Source organism: Pinus tabuliformis, chromosome 5_1 (genome assembly GCF_031772625.1).
Source record: "Pinus tabuliformis cultivar Carrire ecotype Pingquan chromosome 5_1, CPIR1, whole genome shotgun sequence".
Classification (NCBI taxonomy): Eukaryota; Viridiplantae; Streptophyta; class Pinopsida; order Pinales; family Pinaceae; genus Pinus; species Pinus tabuliformis.
In genome coordinates, this window is record NC_142305.1 from 682,917,277 (window position 1) to 682,933,863 (window position 16,587).

Consider the following 16,587-nt stretch of genomic DNA (forward strand, 5'->3'; position numbering starts at 1 on the left):
TAGGAATGTATCCCTTCTCATCAACCACTACATCAATGCTGTCAACAATTCTTCCAAGTCTTTTATTGTAGCACTTGTATGCTTTGTTGTGTGGAGAATAACCAAGAAGAATGCCTTCATCTGCTCTAGGTTCAAGTTTGCCAAGTTGCTCATCAGTATTCTTAATATAGCATTTGCTCCCAAAGATTTTGAAGTGCTTTACCGAAGGAGTCTCACCATACCAAAGCTCATGAGGGGTTTGAGTGTTGTTCACCCGGACATTTGTTTTGTTGAGAATAACAACCGCGGCATATGCAGCTTCACCCCAGAAGGTTGTAGGAGTTCCAGACTCATCAAGCATAGCACGAGCCATTTGTTGGACTGTTCTGTTCATTCTTTCCACCACTCCATTTTGCTGAGGAGTTCTAGCTGTAGAGAATTCTCTTCTTATCCCATGTTCTTCACAGAAATCGAAAAATTCATTTGAGGTAAACTCCCCACCTCTGTCGGATCTGAGGCACTTAATTTTGTATCCTGATTCATTTTCAACCAAGGCTTTAAAGGATTTGAATTTTTCGAATGCTTCATCTTTGTGCTTCATAAGTCCTAACCAGACAAACCTGGAGAAATCGTCAATGAATAATATCAAGTATTCTTCTCCTCAAGGTGTCCTTTTCCTGAATGGACCACATACATCTGTATGTATTAGCTCAAGAGGCATGCTAGCTGATCCTTCCTTCTCCGGAAAGTTAGTTCTGGTTTGCTTTCCAAACTGACATGATTTGCATATGGTGTTGTTTGGAATTTTGATATCTGGAAGACCGCAAACTGCCTGATATTTGCATGCTTTCCTTATTTGTGAAAAGCTTAGATGCCCCAACCTCCGATGCCATAACCAGTGTTCATCATCCTTGCTTAGATAGCATTGTTGTTGTCCTTCTTCAAATATGTATAGATTATTTGGAGTTCTTTCACCTTTGATCACTGTTTTACCTGTATCAAGATCACGAACAAGACATTCGTTTGATCTAAATATCACCTCGGTTCCTTGATCACACATCTGGCTGACACTCAGAAGATTATGCTTCAATCCATCAACATACAAAACATTTCCAGCTTTGACCTTTTCTTTTAACTAAGCAGTGCCTTTTCCTTTTATAGCTGCAGGAGTATCATTTCCAAAAGAAACTTTCTTTCCCTTTTCTAAAGCAGAATATGATTCAAGTTTTTCTTTATCACCTGTCATATGCTTTGAACATCCACTGTCAATGTACCATAGATTTTCCTATCCCTCTGCATAAAATGCTATCCCACATCTTTCTGTTTGTGGTTCCTTTATTCTCCATGTTTTGGTGCTTGAGGCTTGTTCCTTTGTCTGCTCAAACCTGCTCCTGCATTTAGAATCTTCATGACCAAAGTTATTGCAAATAGAACATTCAACTTCATTTTCAAGAGCCGAAAAGTTGTTATAGGTCCCTTTTGTAATCCCGGTCATACTTCTTTGTTTTTGAGCTTCTCTAGTCATGATTGTTTTATATGCAACACATTGAGCTGCTTTGTGACCAAAGTTATGGCAAGAGAAGCATTGTCCATTGAAGAAACTTCTACGGTTATCAAATCTTCCAGCCAAATGATTGTAATTTCTATTGTCATCCATTCTTGAAGCAAATTGAGAGGATTTTACCTGTGGTTGGTTGTAGCTTTTGTTCATCCTTAGGATGGATTGCCCCTGGTTTACTTGATAGTCTTTGTTTGTTCTTGATGTAATTCGTCCATGCTTTACTTGGTGATCTCCATTGTGCTTTTGCTCATTCCTTCTTGCTGCATCAAGATAACTCTTTGAGGTGGATGCTTGAGAAGTTTCTCCATTATACCCCAGACCTGTCTTGTTTAGTGGAGAACGATGTACATTGATGATCTCATCCAGAGTTTCAGATCCTTTGACAAACTTAAGATTAATAGCCTTTGTTTTCTCAATCTCTTTTCTAAGACCAACAATTTCACCTTCTAATTTTTCAAGATATTTTTCCTTTTCATCAATTTGAAATTGTAGAGTATCAATGATCATATTCTTTTCTTCTATACATCTCTTGAGTCTAGAAATTTCTTCATAAAGGCTATCCACATCTATAGCATCCATGTAATCATCATCTTCAAATGCCATTAAAATTTTATATTCATTACCTCATTCATCTTCATCTCTATTTGATAGACCATCACTATCTTCATGAGTGTAGTAGCTTTTTGCATTCTATTTCTTGTTCCATCTAGCAGGTTCCTTTCCTTTGTCAATCTTATCCTTATGAGGACATTTCGCAGCATAATGACCTACTCTTCCACAAGAAAAAAATTTAAAAGGTAACTTACCTTTGAACCTTCCAGTACCCCGTTGAAGATTTCTGACAAAATTTGATTCTTCTTCTTCTTCTGGCGCGTGACTTGCTTCATAGTAGTCTCCTTTGCCTGAAGCCTTGAAAGCAGCTTCTCTCCTGTCTGATGGACCTCCTTTTCTCATTTCATAAGCAGTTAGAATTCCGTGTAGCTGAGACATAGTAAGAGTTCGAAGATTTTCCTTTTCTTCTATTGCAGACACTTTGGATTCAAACTTGGGGGACAATGATCTTAAAACTTTTTCAACCACAATAGCCTCTTTTATTTCTTCACCCAAGTTTTTCATGCAATTAACAATCTCGTGTATCCGAAGGAAATAGTTAGCCACACTTTCATCATTATACATTCTGAGATTCTCATACTGAATCCTGAGGGTTTGAAGTTTAGCACGCTTTACCTGTTCATCTCCTTCGTAGCTCAAGATAATCTTGTCCCATATTTCCTTTGCGGATTTATATTGCATAACCTTCACGAATTCTATTTGAGATAAGCATCCCAGCAGAGTATTGACTGCTTTAGCATTTGTTTCATATTTCTTCTTCTCGACCGGATCTGTAGGAGTAGCTGAAGGAAAAGTGTAGCCTATATCTATGATATCCCAAACTTCTGTACCAAGGGATTGAAGATAGGCAGTAACTCTTACCTTCCAATAATTGAAGTTTGTCCCATCAAAAATTGGTGGCCTGATTGATGCTTCCCTCTCGTAGTTGCTCATGATGGATGATCTTCCTTCAAGCGATCAAGCTTCTCTGAAGGACCTGCTCTGATACCAATTGTTGGAAATAATACTGAGAGGGGGGGGTGAATCAGTATTATCAAGTTCTTTTTAATAGATCTTCCTTATTTATACTTTGAATTATTCTTGTATGTCAGTACCATAAAACAATGAGCATGAACAAGAAAAACATATAGTCACATCAAGGAACACCAGATATAAGGTGGAAACCCAATGTGGGTGAAAACCACCTGCTGCAATATGTCTCTATCTTCTTTCAATTAGAAACTCCTTTTACAATGATTTTGTACTGGTGCAGTCCTTTACCAGTACGTAGGCTGCAACCTGCAGAGGGCTACAACTCTCTCTCGTTTTCCAGTCTCTCCTGGAAGGGAGCTACACCCCCTACTTCTTTTCTTTCAAGGACCAATTTTCATAAATTTTCAAACTGGATCCAAGAATATCAAATAATCATCAAGTACATGCAAATTACCCAAACTCCAAGAATTACCTAACTTCTCAGAATGTTGTAAACAGAAAGATAGTACCAGAAATATAAACCCAGAACTCTGCAGCAATAAATAGAAGATGATCAACAAATGTTTTAGGACAGATACACAATTTTTCTTTATCTGGACTACGTGGCTTCGCACTTCACCTTCTGTGTCTCTGCGTATCCCCGCAGAGAGCCTTCTACTACACCGCGTACCCACGCACTGTTTCTTCAATCACGTCGCGTACTACTACTGTGGCCACGCACCCTCAGTTGCTATCGCACCGCGTATCTACGCACCTGCGGCTTCTGTAGCGCCGCATACTTTCACTGTGCCTCCGCACCTGAACCTCTGCCACGCCGCGTAACTTTACTGTTCTTCCGCACCTGAACCTTTATCGCGCTGCGTACCCACGCACTGTTTCTTCTTCTGTTGTGCGTACCCACGCGCTGCGCCTTCTTCTGTTGTGCGTACCCCCGCACTTGCACCGTTAATCACTTGCGAACCTCTGATTAGGGCCGACTTGGCAGTCCACCAGTGTGCCACAGATAGTCAGATACCCAGATCTGATCATGCGCCCGAGAGATCACACTTCATAGATTCACTTTCAACTTCCCTTTTATATAGATCAAGCTTTTAAACCGATAACCCAATATTTCAGATCTTAAGATATACAATTTGCAAAGATACTTTGGCCAAGTGATCTCCTTCTCTATTTATAGTCAAGCCCTTATCCACACCATGGGACAAAACCATCAATAACCAATACAAGGGATCCAAACCGGGGCTAAATTAGATCCTATACCACGGGCCAAAACCATAGAATCAAGAACGGCGGGCTAAATACCACGGGCCAAACATAAGAAACCCCACGTGAGCGCGCTTCTCTGCCTTGAAGTGAGTGAACTGGGGGTCCGCACCTCATGAACGGGTAACCTGCGGGTATGTACGCACTTTATCTATGATATTCCTGCGGGTCCGCAGCTTTTGTACGGTGTACCTACGTACCTCTTATTTTCCAACATATTTTGAGAGCCTGAACAGAGCATTGCCACTTAAGAGAGTTTCCATCAAGTACAACTCCTGTAACATAGAGCCATACCAGAATCATAATGCCAACACATACCTAACCCACAGGATATCTACGACAACACATTTATGGCTAACTTCGCAAAGAAGAACCCAGACCCCTTCAAGCTAACTCAGGGTTGGAAAGTGTTGGACAACAAATTCAAATATAAAAAATTGGGTATGTATGTTATAGCCTCTTCAGTAAAACCCTACAACTATGCAAAAACCATGTTATGTAGATTGTATGGGCTACCAAATAATACTAAGTTTTCAATAGAATGGATTCCTCTTATTGATGCTTGTGTTAATTCCCATATCATGGATTGGCCTTCCATCCTATCTGACAACCTAGCCACCACCATTACCGAATATTGACAAAAGAAAGCCTCCTCTTCAGATAACCCCCCTCCCTTCTATTTTAATGCCTACATTATGGATGCAATCTGTTTTTGCACGACGTTTCCAACCATGGGTTGGAAATGGACTTTACAAGATCCTTACCCAATCCATCTCAGTCATAAAAAAATATGGGAATCTCATTACATACCTCACTTCTATAAGATATTTCATGCTATTTTGTTGCCCCTACATCAAATAATTTTCAATAAGAAAGCCCCTAGGTTTTCCCAAGAAGCTGCAGCAGACCTGCTCACTATCGACAAGTATTACATTGAAGAATGGTTCACCTACATTAGGGTTTTTGGTAGCACAGTTGATCCACACGTCCTTCCTTTATATGTTTTCAATAAGTTATTAGAAAGAGAGATTGCCTACGAGACTGTGGGAAGGGACCTAAATAAATTTCTCAAAGATGGCAAGAAGTCATTATGGCCCACTTTCCCTGTCAAATTCGGTTCTTTTTCTTTAGCAAATTTTGTTCATGCTACCAAGGAATCACCACATATAGAAGTCGTCAAGCTTCATACATTGTCTAAGAGGCAATTCGATCCAAAAAAAGTGGCATATAATGTCACTACTAGAGTAAAGCTCAAGCCATACAATCATGAAGATAATTATTTTGAGGATTTGTTACAGTCAACCGTATGCTTCGAACAAGCATTTGAATGGGTGAAGGTGAATCTAAAACCTAAATATTTTCAAAGGTTTCAAGAATTCAAAGATGAGAAGCTCTAGGTGATCCCAATTCATTTATTAAATCCCGAGGACAAGTCTACACCAAGTGTCACTATTGATAGTGGAGGTCCTAGCTCTCAAGTGGACTCTCACGTAAACAATGAGAAGACACCAACCACAGGGAAATCCCAAGACGCAGACAACATAGTTGAGTCCAGCAGGAAATCAGCTTCGAAACAAGTGATGAGCACCCAGACTATAGAGATCAATTTAGAGGCCAAAGGAAGTAGTTTGGAGTAGGAGTGGGATCAGTTTAACCAGAAATTGCAAGCCACTCCCAAAGCCTCAAATACCCAAGAAACAAAGGAATGTAAAACTCCCCTGAATGTTCATAAGGATACAGAGCCCAAGTCCATCAGTGAACAATCCACACCTATGGAGGAATAAGCAACAACGTCCCAACATACTGAAATTATCCTTGCTCTGCCCACATCAGAAATTGTTCTGAAAGTACTGAAATGTCTCCACTTGATGTGTTCTATAGCCCTCTCCACAAGGCTGTAGTTAGAAGGCAGAGAAAAATGAGAAGGGTAGATACACCTGAATTCCCACCTGGAAACAAGCCGATGGACATAGTTTGGAAGAACATTCCTTTCAATCTAGTTGAGAACTTGACTAGACTATCACAGTTCACAGGAGCATATGCATCGGCCACTATGGAAAAGGCTGCTCAGGTCTCTACTTTACTAAGGGAGAAAGAGGAGATAATTGCACATCTCAAATAGGAGCTCAAGACAGAGAGAGAAAGTGCAAACAAATAGGTGGCTGAGAAACTGGCACAATTGCAGCAAGACATGGAGGTCCTGAAAATAAGCCACGAAGCTAATATATAGGCCAAAAATATGCAACTCCGAGAAATGCAGCAATCCATGGAAAGATACAAGGACGTTCCCACTACTGAGGAGTTCATTAAAGTGGCCCTGTAATCGAATTCCCTTCTAGGGAAACAACAGGAGTATTTCTGCTAGAAGATGTCACACATTACTCCCTATCTGACTACTAGTGGCCAACTGATAGATTAGGCCATCAACCAGAGAATAGAGTTTAACGATTTAAACACTAGAATCTCTGAGTTCATTGAATGGCAGGAAATAGAAGATGGAAGGAAAGTCAATCTACCCTAGATTGAGGAAACTCATAAATACATTCTCTTCACATATTGGGATGCGACAATAAAACAGTCTGAGCTAGCAGTCGCAAGGGTAGCCAGAGTACCAAAGAATATCATTAAGGCATTGAATCACATACTGTTCCCCACCAATCTAATTAAAGAAGGCAATACGAAAGAAATTCTCGATTTAAATGCTCCATATAAATGTTGGCAAGAAAAGCCAGGGAGTCACACAGAGGCAATTACAAAACTAACCACGACCAAATGGGAGTTGTATTGGTGGTATCTTGTTAAGCTACATAGCCGGATTATGACTCTCAACTCTTCCCTTCATACGACTCAAAGGATGTTGCCACCGCTTACTGATGTGATCTTCACATGACAGCTCAAGACACATTTTGGGGGACCTCCTCAAATTCAACCGATGACTGATATTTGTGATTTAAAGGACAAGCTGGCAGACAACAAGTCATCCTCTTAGTTCTATTTATTTAGCCTTTGTTTATTTTTGGAGTTAGTTACCTAGTTAGGAGGAAGGTTGTTTGAAACATCCTCAAATTTTGTATAATCTATTTTTCCACATTTAGTTAAAATTGTATTTATACCCTTCTCATGCATTTATAGAAGAGTCCAGAATTTTATCAAAAACATTTGCAAAGAATGCACTACTTTAAGTTTCTGAATTCTTTGGTGAAATTATGGAACATGATTGTTTCTTTTAGATATCAGACTACTTTCCTTTGTTGATGCACTTATGTATTCTTGGGAGACAATTTGATTTGAAGAAAGAAGTTGGTCTATGTCATTTGTCAAATGAGCAAGACTTCACACATATGGTATTATTATCTTGTATGATTGCTTCTGTTTACATTTAATTTGTGGAAAAACTTTACTTTCATGAATTATATGTGAGATTTATTGTTTATGTTAAGTGTTAATTGAACTTTTGTATGATGCCTAGCTGAAGTTGTGATTTTCATATATAACTCATCATATATGCGATATATTTTATAAATTCCTTTGACTAACTATTTAGTCAAAGGAATTATCTTTTACGTTATCATCTTTGTTTAGTTTTGTTCAATCTTTATTATCACATTTTAAACATATATCTTTGTAGATCACATACCACATAAGAATACCCAGGTTTATATTAGAATAAGTTAGTTAGAGAAATTGCATTATAGAATAGGTCACTTAGATTATCATTATTCTATTGCAAACACTCATGAACCACCCACTCTCATCTTAAAACCCACACTGGGAAATTGGTCCCATTATCCCCAGTCAGAGCCACCACATAAAATGGAAAAGGAGTTGTCTTAAGGTCTAAATCAGTTGTTATCCCCCATATTTTGACAGCAGAATTCTGCGGCCACAACATTTTGGTGCTAGAAGGAGGGAATTAAACTATGAATGGAATATAAACCTAAAGATCATTTGAAAAGCATTCATAAGAGTCAAAACCCCTCCACCATTTCTACACCTTCTGAAACTCGTCTAGAATCTCCTGATCAGAAGTTTGAAGTTGTAGAAACATCTCCCTCGTCTCCTAAAGTAGTAAGGAAACCACCCTCTCTAGATTACACTCCTGAGTCTCCCAAAGTTCATTCCTTCATACAAAAATTGGAACAAATATCCATTTCTGCCAAGAAACCAGAGAGACCCGATGTGCTTGAAGAAAGTGTTACCTCCTTATTACGACAAATTATTGTATTGACTAGACTGCAAAGTGAAAGACTTGGGGTTACCCCTTTCAAGCTCCCCATCCCTCCATGATGTAGGAAAGTCACCTCATCAACATCTGAATCAAATACCAGCGAGATCACATTACCTTTCCATCCACTCCTACTCAATCCACGACTTCTCAAATATCCACTTCTCCAATTAGTACTACAATTAATGGTACTAATCCAGTAGTAAGTTCTTCGCCATCTATACCTACTTCTGGACTGACCTTCCCATCTTCTCAGTTCCCAACTCAAGTTATGGCCAATCAACCTTGGACAAATCCTAGTGTTTTCCTAGTTACAAATCCAAATGCACTCCCAGCAAACCCAGAAAAATGGTTGCCTAAGTATAATCCTAACGGTGCTCTCCTAGCCAAAGAACATCTAAATAATTTTATGTTAGCCATGACTCTCAATGGGGTTTCACATGAAGATGTTGTAATCAGACTGTTTCCTTATACTTTCCAAGGATCTATCAAGTCTTGGTATTATTTCCTTCCAGCGAGTTCAATTAGAGACTGGGATACTTTTCAAGAAGTATTTCTTGTAAAATTTGGTGATGATAGGACCATAGCATCCTTGATCAATGATCTTTCTAATTTGAAAGCTAATCCAAATGAAAAGATCAAAGATTTCAACTCCAAATTTAACAAATTGCTAAAAAAAACCCCAACTGCCTCTAAACGTGTTGTAGATGTACAAATATAATGGTATATATCATCTCTTCCTTCTAATATTGCAATTTTTGTAGATAGAGCCATCAAGGCTACCCTTGTAGAAACATGAAAGAAGCCCAGTTTGTAGAAAGAAGAATCATAGCTTTGGAAAAGAGATCACAAACAAATAAAAGGAAGTCCAAGAAAGTAACATTTAAGGATGACTCTAAGAAGAAAGCTTCAAAGGACCTTTTCGATCTTGAAGGCCTTCATAAAGTGTTAAAAACAATGTCTAATGAAATGGTCGAAATAAAAAAACAAGTCGCAGAATCCTCTGCTCCCAAGAAACCTTTTCGATCATTCAAAAATAACCCTTCTTCTGCATCACAACCCCCAAACACCATTTCAAATGTTGAGTCTAACCAAGAAGCAGAAGAAGATTCGCCAAATGAAGAGGAAGCTAAAACGGAAGAAGAAATTGAACTAAACAGGATGTGGGATTTCATCCTCCCAACTGAAGAAGAGGCACAAGCAATGTCAGTGACTACAAGAAGTAAAAACTCTCCTGACATGTCTATCACAAATCAGAAGCAAAAAGCTGCTACTCCTGCAAAGGAGAAAACAATAGCTAAGAAATCTAAGACTAGCCAAACCAATCCTATCCCTCCAGATTCCCCAAATGCCTCAAAAACATTAGTAATCTCAGATATAGTCGAATACAATATAGTGGAAGACATGAAAAAGACTAGAGCTAACATCTCATTGCATGAGCTCACTAAACTCAAGCAGCAACAAAAGATTCTATTAAGAGAGTTAAAAGTAGTTCCAGTATCTCCTCTGCCATCTACTGTAGTTACTCAAGATGCCTACAATATGGCAATACCTCCCTCATCCTCAAACAAAGTAGACCCTTCAGATCTAGTTCTGATTGGTGATAGGTCTATTTCTCATGTTCCTCCATTTCTACTCACTTTTGAAATTTTCAACAGGAATGTCCACAACTTCTTTGTTGATTCAGGAGCCTCCTCAAATATAATGCCAAGAGTTGTGTACAAATTTGAACATTACACCTAGAAAATCTGCAGTACACATAGTTCAGTTAAATAGGACGAAAGTAGAGGTGTTTGGAGAAATAGCATCAGTTTCAATTAGACTTTCCTCCAATGCAAAAGTTTCACAAATAATTGATATTTTGGTGGCTGATATCCCTGAATTTTATGGTTTAATTCTCATTAGGGATTGGTCTGAAATGTTTCACGGTTATTTCACAACTAATTGGTCTCACTCGTGATTTCCACACAATGGTAAACCAAACCAAATGAAGGTAGACCAAGAGAAATTCATGAAATATACAGTCACCGACCTCGATGGAAGCAACGAACCTATTGCCTTCACTAATAATATCATTGGAAATTACTCAGCCAAGTCCTCTTTAGGATCCTTTAATGCTCAAAGGTCTCCCTTTTTACATAATGTTGTAATTTCTCAAATCAAAAAAATTTCACAAACAGTTGCTTCCGAATGTTTGAATTTAGTAGATAAAGTTTCTAATAACTCTCTATTCTAGACTCTCTATTTTGATGGTTCTAAATCAGAAGACGGCACAGGTGCAGGATGCATTTTGATCAATCCGCAAGGAGAGAAAACCATGCTGGCCTATAGAAATGAATTCCAATGCACTAATAATATCGCTGAATATGAAGCACTAATCAAAGGACTGTATAAAGCCATTGGTCTCAATGTTAAATTCCTGCAAGTCTATGGTGATTCTATAATAATTTTGAAACATGTGAGAAATACAACCCATTGTGTATCTGGGCACCTTAAACACTATCAATCTTTAGCTCAGAAATTGACTTCTCATTTTCTGCTTTCAACATATCTTCAATTCCTAGACTACAAAACACAAGTGTTAACTTACTTGCTAATGTGGCATCCAGGCTTATACCCTCAGAAGGATTTAGTCTCGACAGATTTTCAATAGAGTTAATATTTAGGCCATCTATTCCTGACAATGTAACGAATTGGAGAGTATTCAACAATGATGCAGATATAGTTAATTTCCTTACATCAGAGGGATCGTATGAAGAAAAAATCATAGATGAACATGAGCATGATCTAGAAATCAAGCATAATCATGTTCAAAATCCAATACCAAATTATGTGGTTAAGATGGAAGATCTCTATGATCTAAAGGATAGGTTCAAGAGATTTACTAACTCCAAAACTCAAAGTTCTACTCTGAGATTTGAAGTAGTAAACCTAGAGTCAAATGAAAAACCTCAAAATGTCAATCTAGGTCTTGGCCTATCATTTGAAGAAAGAATATCATTCATTAAGTTATTGAAAACATATAAAGGCATCTTTTCTTGGGATTATGTAGATCTCAAAACCTATGATACCTCTATAATTCAACATACCATACCCATGACTTCCAATGAAAAGCCAATTCAACAGAAGCTTCGCAAAATTCACCCAAACCTTAAGAGTCAAAGAAAATCTGAATTGAACAAGCTTCTGAAGGCCAAAATAATCTTTCTTGCTAGACATTCTAAGTGGGTATCGAATATGGTACCCGTAAGGAAAAAGAACGGTGATATTAGGATTTGTATTGATTTTAGAAACCTGAATAAAGCTTGTCAAAAAGATAATTTTCCCTTGCCTACTATGGAACAGATATTGCAATTAGTTGCGAGTTCTGGATTAATGTCCTTTCTAAATGGATTCTCAAGATATAATCAAATTCTTGTGCATCCAAATGATATATTAAAAACAACATTTAGGACTAAGTGGGGAACATATTCCTATCAAAAGATGCCTTTCAAACTCATTAATGTTGGTGCCACATTTTAACGTGCTATGGACATTTCCTTCAGAGGTCTAATCAATAAATCAGTTGTTATTTACTTGGATGATATCACAGTGTATTCTAAGGATAGGAACAATCATTTGAGTGACCTAAAGCACATTTTCGAAAGATGCAAGAAGTATGGCATTTCCTTAAATCCCAAAAAATCTTATTTTTCTTTACAAGAAGGCAAACTCCTTAGGTTTATATTATATAAGAAATGAATTTAAATTGATCCTGATAGAGTCCAAGAGATTGAAAATATTCCCCTCCCACATAACAAAAAAACCATGCAATCATTCCTGGGCCAAATAAATTTTGTAAAAATATTTATCCGGTATTTTTCATAAATTGTCTTACCCCTTCAAGCAATGATAAGAAAAAACACTTTTTTCAAATGGAACAAGGATGAAAGAGAGTCATTTGAGTTGATTAAAAAATCCATTACTAATGCTCCCTCATTGACAACCCCTGACTTTCTCAAACTTCTGTATTATATACTTTTTCATCTGATACATCATAAGTAGCAGTTTTGACACAGTTGAATGATGAAAATATCGAGGCACCCATCTCCTTTTTCAGTTCTAACTTGCAACGTGCTGAATTAAATTATTCATTTGTCAAGAAACAAGCATTTTCTGTTTTTAAAACTTTGAAACACTTCAGACCTTTTCTTCTTAAAACCCATAAAAACATAGTTGTACCGTACCTTGCAGTAAGACAACTATTGATCCAAAGAGCAGGGGAGAAAAGAGCTAATTGGGTAACTGCACTCCAAGAATATTATGTAGAAATCCAACCAACTAAAATTTTCAGGGGCCAAGGTTTTTGCAGGATATTAACATGAGCTTCCCAGTTACCACCAGAAGACGATCAAGGTAATGAAGTGAAAATTTCAGAGGTAAGCCTCAACGATACGCAATCACAATATGCTGATTTGAAATTTTATCTGAAAAATGGATATGCTCCTATGCATCTTAATTATAAAACAAAGTGAGCTTTAAGATTGAAATCAAATCAGTATGAGCTAGTCAATGATGTATTATTTAGGAAGAATTATGATTCAGTATTGCTAAGATGCCTGTAGAAACCTGAAGCTGAAAAGGTCAAGCAGGAATTACATGATAGACCGGCTGGAGGACATTTTGGAGGAAATACCAATGCTCACAAAATCTTACATGCATGATATTATTGGCCAACAGTATTTAAATATGCACATGAATATGCAAGGAAGTGCAAAACTTATCAAACCATAGCCAGAAGAGAAAGAAAGCCAACATTCCATTTACAGCCAGTTAACATCCAATAACCATTTGAATAATGGGGATTAGACATAATTGGTGAGATTATTCCTAACTCTTCAAAACATCATAGGTACGTCCTTACAACTACTAATTACTTTACAAAGTGGGTAGAAGTTGTCCCATTAAAGATAGCTAATACAAAAACCATCACAGACTTCATTGATCAATACATAAATACCAAGTTTGGCTTACCCTCAGCTTTAATGTTTGACAATGCATCTTACTTTTCTGGAAATGCAATGGTAGAATTTTCTCTTAAGTGAGGTTTCAAGTTGAAATATTCAGCTAATTATTATCCTCAACATAATGGATTAGCAGAATCAACAAACAAGAACCTCATTAGAATTATCAAAAGGACCATTGATCAAAATCACAGGAATTGGCACAAAGCATTAACATTTGCACTACGGGCAGATAGGATTACTCAGAAAGCCTCTATTGGTTCTTCTCCTTTCGCTTTAGTTTATGGAAAAGAATATGTTCTTCCCACAAACATAGCAATCCCATCTCTTGCCCTACTACAATTCATTGATGAAAACCCTTCATCTTCTCTCCAGGCTAGAAAATTTCAAATTCTCAAGCTTGAAGAAGAAAGAGAAAAGGCTAAAGCAACACACTTCCATCATCAACAATTAGTCAAATCTTTTTTTGACACAAATTCTACCAGTCAAAAAACTCTTGAAGTAGGTGACTTGGTTCTGAAATGGGACAAAGCACACGATGAAAAAGGTAGACATACCAAATTCCAAAGACTATGGCTTGGCCATTTTCAAATCATTGGAAAAATTGGATAATCAATGTTTCTTTTACAAGACTTGTCAGGTAAGAAGGATTCTTTGCCCGTTAATGGGAAATTTTGAAAAAATACTTTTCCTAGGAGATAACCTCTTCCAATTTTGTAACATATTGCTTTTTAGGAAAATAATGGTTAACTAGTATTTATTTTTGGCTTTTCAAAATAAAATCTTTGATAACATTTATGTTTTTCGCTTTTATAAGAAAGTAAGAGTTAAAAGGAATAATTAGGATATTTGAGTACTAAAGTAAACTTGATTTCTTTGGAAAAACTTGATCTTGCTTAAGACATTTATTTTATGAACAAACTCTTATCTTTATGTTTTGTTATCAGTCAAGAAAAGAATCTTTAACCTAGTAAGGACTTTCTGCAGATCAGTATCTTAAAAACTCTATTAGTATCACCCAAAATCTCAAAAAAGCCAATGATCCACCCCATCTGTTAGAATTTTCATTTTTCATAGTGTAATTTGAAAATATATAAACTTAAAAGATAAAAAGTCTCATTACAAGCTTGTTTACCATGCTCATAGGGAAGTGATTAAAATTGATATTACCAATACTGCATATCAAACAGGGTAATAGCTAATGATCTCCTTGATTAGAAGACAAGGGGTCTCATCAAGAGCCATCTTGTTCAGTTTAGTTACAACTAGTGAATGGCATTGTCATTAGTAGGTTACCATGCCTAGACAATGTCTTTTAAGGAACCAAGAAAGAAAAAAGATTGCATTAAAAAGTGAAAAAAGGGACAAGGTCCAAATGAGATTCAATCCAAGTGAACATCATTTTGAAATTTGAATATTCATACAGATGGGATAATGAATCATTGTTGGTTAAAAGATAACCCTCTCGAGGTTATGAATGCCTGCTGGTAGCAGAGGCTCTATTTGTGATAAATGAGTAAACACCAAAAAACTAATCTGCAAAAGACACCTGCTATATTACTTTAAGCCTTATTATTGGCTGATGAGAATGTTTATACTTTTATCATTACAAGGGTAAAGTAATTAAGTAAATAAGCTGAGAAAGTAATGATGATTCCAGAAAAATGTTGTTTACCTTATGACTCATGTAATTATTATTCTTATAACTCTAATTACTTTGAGAGTTTTTAGAAATATCAAAAAACTACTCAAATATAACTAGTTCTCCCAAGTGAATCACCAATTGTTGTACTACAAAACAACCCCCCCATTTCTAAAGAAAAATAGCTAAGGTTAGAGTTATAAATGGGGACCCTTTTAAATTTTTAGGCTTAGGATAATAATACCTAACTCTAAGAAAATACCTAGCAAAACCTTGCAAAATGAACTAAGGCTGAAATCCACATTGTAAATCGCACTTTTCTGCATGACTATTTTAAAAATACCTTTAGAAAATTGCGATATGCGATTAGGTCTCCCACTGCGATAACATCACCTTGTCATTTCACAATCACATTTCACACTTTGCATAATTCATAATAAACTTAACCATGCCATTAGAATGACTTTTAGCGATTCACGAAATGTGATATTGCGATATCCGCAATCGCATTTCGCTTAATGCATCTGGTAGCGCTATACTGTATCCCTTTAAAGACCATGATGCGCAATTAAGAACGGTAAAACGTGTGGAATAATTGTGTTTTAAATACCAAAGAAAATGAGTTGACAGATTAATAAATATTTAGCAGCCCGTGGAAGGATAATCATTTTCTAGGTTATGGGTAGTTACAATCGAGTATCTCATTAAATCTTTCTCACAATCCGAAGTCATTTCAGAGAATCTTTCAGTCTTAATTACCTGCTATTGTCTGCGCTAATATATCTTGTCTATTTTAGGCAAGTGATAAAATACATGTCACTAAGAAATCTGATGCAAAAAAAAAGCAAACAGACCATTATTGAATATGAGTTTACAAATATGACTCCTATATTCGCTGATACAGTTTGTGATATTGTTGGAGGCACGACAACTTGGGAAGTGATTTACAATAGGCTGGAGGATGAGCGTCCTACAATCACTATTACAAGAGCAAAAACTGACTCAACAAGGCCTTCAGGACTTCAATGCAGAGATGCTTCATGTTCTTTCCTTCATAGGATAGGATCAAGAGCTAAAATCCTCCCCTATACAAATATGATCAGGTGGGTGATTAAAAACCTTATCATTGAAGATAGGCAGTTCAAGAATTCAAGGATGGAGCTCATAGGGTTGTTCAGAGGAGAGGACTTGAAGAAGATGTACCACATACCTATCCTGCAAGATATCTACCACAACAAATTTTTGGTTAACGTTGCAAAGAATAACCCAGACCCCTTGAAGCTAATTCAGTGTTGGAGAGTGTTGGACAACAAATTCAAATATTTCAAAT